Source organism: Loxodonta africana, chromosome 10 (genome assembly GCF_030014295.1).
Source record: "Loxodonta africana isolate mLoxAfr1 chromosome 10, mLoxAfr1.hap2, whole genome shotgun sequence".
Classification (NCBI taxonomy): Eukaryota; Metazoa; Chordata; class Mammalia; order Proboscidea; family Elephantidae; genus Loxodonta; species Loxodonta africana.
In genome coordinates this window covers 34850573-34856572 of record NC_087351.1, presented here as the reverse complement: position 1 = coordinate 34856572, position 6000 = coordinate 34850573, and positions in this window count along the sequence as shown.

Sequence of the window (6000 nt, the reverse complement as noted above, 5' to 3'; positions counted from 1 at the left end):
TATTTCTTCCAAAATAAAGAAAAGTTATTGCACTTTCCACTTCCTACCACTAAAAAAGAGGCACAGAACTTGGAAGGGCTCTTTGGAGTTTGGAGAAAATACGTATCACGTTAGGGAATACAGTTTTGAACCCGTTTATCAGGTGCCTCTGAAGACTGCCAACTCTGAAGCTGGTTCCATTTGCAGTAAATGGGCCATATAACCATATGGATCCCATGGAATAATGGTATCTGTAGGAGGTAAGGAAACCCTGGTGGTGTAGTGGTTAAGTGCTACGGCTGCTAACTAAAAGGTCGGCAGTTTGAATTGACTCGACGGCAGTGGGTTTTTTTTTTTTTTTTTGGGTAGTAGGTAAGGAGGAGCACTGGTGGCACAGTGGCTAAGTGTTTGGCTGCTAACCAAAAGTTCTGCAGTTCAAATCCACCAGCCACTCCTTGGAAACCCTATGGGGCAGTTCTACGCAGTCCTATAGGGTTGCTATGAATTGGAATAAACTCAAAAGCAGTGGGCTAGTAGGTAAAGAGGCTCTGTGTAGTTGCTGGCAAGCCTCAATAGAAGAGCCACAGTGCAGAGCCCTAGGGTTCTGGAACAAGACCAGACTTTTTGCAGTAGAGAACTAGTCACCATTCAAAAATCACTCTTGATGTGGTACTGGGCCTTAATATAGCCTGAGCACCCCACTATGGGGCATCAAGAAACTATATGACCAGAGCTGCCATTTTAAGCTGCCGTTATAATGACTCAAGTCATTAGGTGGGTGTGATGGTTAAGGTTGTGTGTCAACTTGGGTGGGCCATGATCCTCAGTGGTTTGGCAGTTATGATGTAGTTTGGCAGTCATATGATGATGTGATCACCTCCATGATGAGATTTGATATAATGTGATCACCTTCATGATGGGCTCTACTGTGAGTAGCGAATCAGTTGAAAGGGAGTTTCTTTGGGGGTATGGTCTGCATCCAATATAGGTGGACCCTTTGGCAAGGCTCTCGGGTTTTTGCTCACTCTGGATCCTGCAGCTGGCTCCTGTTAATCTGACCTTTGATTCTTGGGACTTGAGCTAGCAGCTTACCTGCTGTCTTGCCTGCCAATCTTGGAATTTGTTGGTCTTCGCAGCCCATGAGCAAGAGCGGTGCAGTCTGGCCTGCCCATCTTGAATTCACCAACCCCTGTGGCTACATGAATCAGAAGCTTCCAGCTTGACCCATGGACTGGGAACGTTCCAGCCTCTACAACTGTGTGAGCCATTTCCTTGATATACATCTCTCGCTATATATATCTATAAGCTTTACTGGTTTTTCTTCTCTAGAAAATCCAACTTAAGACAGTAGGGCTGGCAAAGCAGCAATCCACTGTATTAGAAGATAGTTCATTTGTGTTCTACCTGAAACAGGTCTAGAGGGTACAAGTAATTTATATGAAAAGGTGGTCTGGACTTCTATGTCATCTACCTGCTCTGCATGCATGCTTCTCCCTTAGCTTACTCCTATAGCCCCATCGAGGGTCATTTATGACCAGCTGACAGAGGAAAAAATAATCTGGGCCTGATTCACTAATGAGTTGTCTCAATATGTTGGTATAAACCAAAAATAGGCTATTGCTGTGCTACAGCCCCATGGGGCTGGGGTGGATCTGAAAGACTATGGTGAAGAAATTTCTCAAGAGGAGAAGTATTTGAACAGTACACCAAGTTATCAACATGGTATGGAGGGAGAAGTGGTCCAAGGTAAATTTATAAATGGACTGCTGGACAGTGGTGAATAGCTTGGCTGGTTGTTCAAGGGTCTGGAAGACTGGAAAATTGGAGACCAGGAGTTTTGTGGAAGAAACATGTGTATGGACCTATGGGAATGGACACAAACTATGCAGATCTTTGTATCTTATGTCAGTGCTCACCAGAGAGAACCTACCACAGAATCACCTAACAATCAGGTGGATAGGATGACTCGCACAGCGGAATCAGCCAGTCTCTAATATTGGCCACTCCTATAGGGTCGCTATGAGTCAGAATCATCTCAACAGCAACGGGTTTGGTTTTTGGTACTTATGCAGTGGGCCCGTGGATGGTGTCTTAGTTATCTAGTGCTGCTGTAACAGAAATACCAGAAGTGGATGAATGGCTTTAATGAAAAGAATTTTATTCTTTCACAGTCTAGGAGGCTAGAAGTCTGAATGTAGGGTGCCAGCTCCAGGGGACGGCTTTCTCTCTCGGCCAGCTCTGGGTGAGGTCCTTGTCATCAATCTTCCCCTGGTTGAGGAGCTTCTCAGTGCAGGGACCCAGGGTCCAAAGGGTGCGCTATGTTCCCTGTGCTTCTTTCTTGGTGGTATGAGATCCCCTGCCTCTCTGCTCGCTTCTTTATTTTTGCAAAAGAGATTGGCTTAAGACACAACCTAACCTTGTAGATTGAGTCCTGCTTTATTCAGGTAACTGCCCCTAATCCCACCTCATTAACAGCATAGAGGTAGAATTTACAACACAGAGGAAAATCCCATCAGATGACAAAATGGTGGACAATCACACAGTACTGGGAATAATGGGGTAGCTAAGTTGATACATATTTTGGGGGGACACAATTCAATCCATAACAGATGGAGTAGTCATGGCAGCAGGGATAGAAGGTACACATGGGTCCAACAGCATGGACTCCCTCTCACCAAGACTCATCTATCTACTGCTGCTATTGAATAGCTTATATTTCTATAGTAGAGACTGATGCTGAGTCCTCAAAATGGTACCAACTCTTAAGGATACCAACCAGCAGTGGCAAATTGATTACACTGAAACTCTTCCACCCCGGAGGGGGTGCCAATTTGTCCTTACTAGGATCAGTACATATTATGGGTATAAGTTTTCCTTTCTGGCCTATAGGACCTGGCCAGCACCACTATTTAAGAGTCACAGGATCCAGCATAACATTATCCTGGATTAAGCATTGCACTGTACAGTGAAAGAATGTAACAAAGGCACATGATCATGAGATCTACTGGTCTTATCATATATCTCATCATTCAGAAGTTCACAGCCTGACTGATGATTGGAATGACCTCTTGTACACACATCTATGGGGCCAATTTGGGGATGACACTCTTCATGGTGGGGTGCCGTCCTTCAACATAAGCGATGTGCTTTTAACCAATGGCTATTATATGGCATTTGGACCCTGATAGGCAGAATATACAGGTCTGGGAGCCAAGAGGTGAAACTTGGAGTGGCCTTTCTCACTATCACTCTGAGCAACTGACATTAGGAATTTATATTTCCCATTATATATATAGAGATTTACAACTTTGCTAGACTAGATGATGTGATTCTTGAGCCAGTGGGGTGCTACTACCAAGGACACTTCAAGTATTCCACTAAACCTATGTCACTCTTACCACTCCTTTACTCCTGCTTCCTGGAATCAAATATCAAAAAAAATTATTTGTATCCAAGTCCTTATCTCAGGGTTTGCTTTGAAGAGAAACAAGCTAAGACAATTGGTACCAGAGGCGGCCCTACTTAGCCAAGCTTAAGGATGGGATTCTAGAACAATCACTGATATAAATGACCTCCATGATGGTGGCCAGTGAGGTGGTCTAAGTGTTTTACTCATCTAGTGCTGCTATAACAGAAATACCACAAGTGGATGGTTTTAACAAAGAGAAATTTATTCTCTCAACAGTCTAGGAGACTAGAAGTCTCGGCTCTTGTTTCTTGGCGGTGTGAGGTCGCTCTGTCTCCCTGCTGGCTTCTCTCTTTTATTTCTCAAAAGAGATTGATTTAAGACACAGATTTAAGACACAACCTAATCTTGGAGATTGGTTCTTGCCTTACTAACATAATTTGCCTCTAATCCTGCCTCATTAACATCATAGAGGTAGAATTTATAACACATAGGAAAATCACATCAGATGGCAAAATGGTGGGCAATCGCACAGTGCTGAGAATCATGGCCCAGCCAAGTTGATACTTGTTTTTTGGGGAAACAATTCAATACATGACAGTAAGTGAGGTGGATTTCCCAGAAGTTGACCATGAGATAAGGATTTGTGTAAAAGTGTTTTATTAGGAAGTGCTCCCAGGGGGAAGAGGGGAGGATGAGTTGGAAAGTGGAATGAGGAAAGGAAGGAGGCAAACCAAGAGTGCTATATCAAGCAATGTCCCACAGAGGATAACTTTGGTTCAACCCCCAGGAGGCTGGACACTAGCATTTGGGGGGCAGCTTTGGGTGAAAGGATGATAGTGCCTGCCTTGTGAGGAATCAAGGCCCTTCTCTCTCCTCCTCCCCAGAACACAAGTGTGCCTTTCCTGGAGCACAGCCCCCTAGTACGTCTAACTGAAATTTGATTCCAAGAGAATCTGAGACCCATGAATCTTCTCACTCTTTTGTTTGTGGGTTCCAGCCTGCCCTAGTGATGGTTGCTGATGATGCTTGAGCACTTTTCAGAACAGTTGGGGATTTAGATAGCTTCAGAGACAGTTTCAGCCTGCAAACTATGTGTGAGTTAGAAGCTTAGCAAAAAAATGTGTGGGTTGAATTAAGATTTTGTTGATGCTCATGCGTTTCTAGCTATCGTAAAATCAATATCTTCCTGGTGAGAAGAGTGATGCTAGGAAATGTTATTTATCTGATGATCAGAGGTGCCTAGAGAAGCAACAGGGGGTGTTTAGCAGTAAAAAGAGCAGACCAAAGTGGAAAGGGTGCGGATAACAGAGCTGTGTTATCATTTGAAGGTCTGTCATGAGGAAAAGAGAATTGACTTGATCAATAGTGTTCCTTGGGTAGCTGAAAGACCAATGAGAAAGAATAGAGGGAGATATATTTCTACTCAATTAAAAAAGGTATTTTCAAACACCTGGAGCTCTCCATAGATGAAATGTACTGCCATAGGAAATAGTGAGTTCCCTGACACTAGAGCTATTCAGACAGAGGATGGAAGATCACTTTTCTGGGATATTGTGGAGAGAATTCAAACATCAAATGGAGATTGAAGTAGATGATTTTTTTGTTCTGGAATGCGGTGAAGTTACTTGGAAACTATCTGACCCTTTCAGGTCTTGCTCTTAAGATTTGTTAGCAGGACAAAAGCAGTGCTCAGTCTAGATCTTGATCCTTAGTGGCCTATTACTGAGGTAAGATCCTTCTGTGTACAGAAGTACACAGTCCAATGGGCTGCAAATTATCAGTTTTCCTGACTGGCTGGTGAGAACAGACACTACTCATGACCCTGTGTAAGCACCGGGCACTGTTACCTTTAATTGTTTGATGTGATTCTTTTCTCGGCCTTTGATAGTTACTTCACCCTCTGCAGATCCCTGGAATTCTGTTTCTCTCTGAAGCTCTGTTTTGGTACTCTGCTTTGCAAACTCTATCTGCCTTCATCTCCCTGGAGTCCCAACTTCATCTCCTCAACTGGGCTTGGCCTGGCTTCCCACTCTCTGTGCCTCTATTGGGAAACCCATCAAAGGCAGAAAGCTGAGGCAATTATAGAGTTTGTCTTGTTTGTTTTAATCACATCCCTCAGGGATTATTGTTATTTGCCTGATGTCCAGTGTTCTGAAAACCACTGTTACATATATTTTGTTTGTTTTTTAAATTGTTTTAGGCAGAAGAATAAACTTGGTCCCTGTTACTCCATCTTGTTCAGAAGACAAGTCCTTAATCACTTCTTAATTATCAAATCTGATCTCATTTTACATACTTTCAGCCCTGGTGACACAACAATTAAGAGCTCAGCTGCTAACCGAAAGGCTGGTGGTTTGAATCCACTCAGCAGCTTTGAGGGAGAAGGACTTGGCAATCTGCTCCCATAAAGATTACAGCCTAGAAAACCCTATGAGGCAGTTCTACTCTGCCACATGGGGTGACTATGAGTCTAAATTGACTCAATGGCACCTAAAAACAACCCTTTTATCCGCTAATTTTTCTTCAACATTCTACTTTAAACTTATTTTATTCATTCTTTCTTTTCCCCTGCCCTTTTTTCCATATTAAGGTTATTCTTAATCTTATTATTT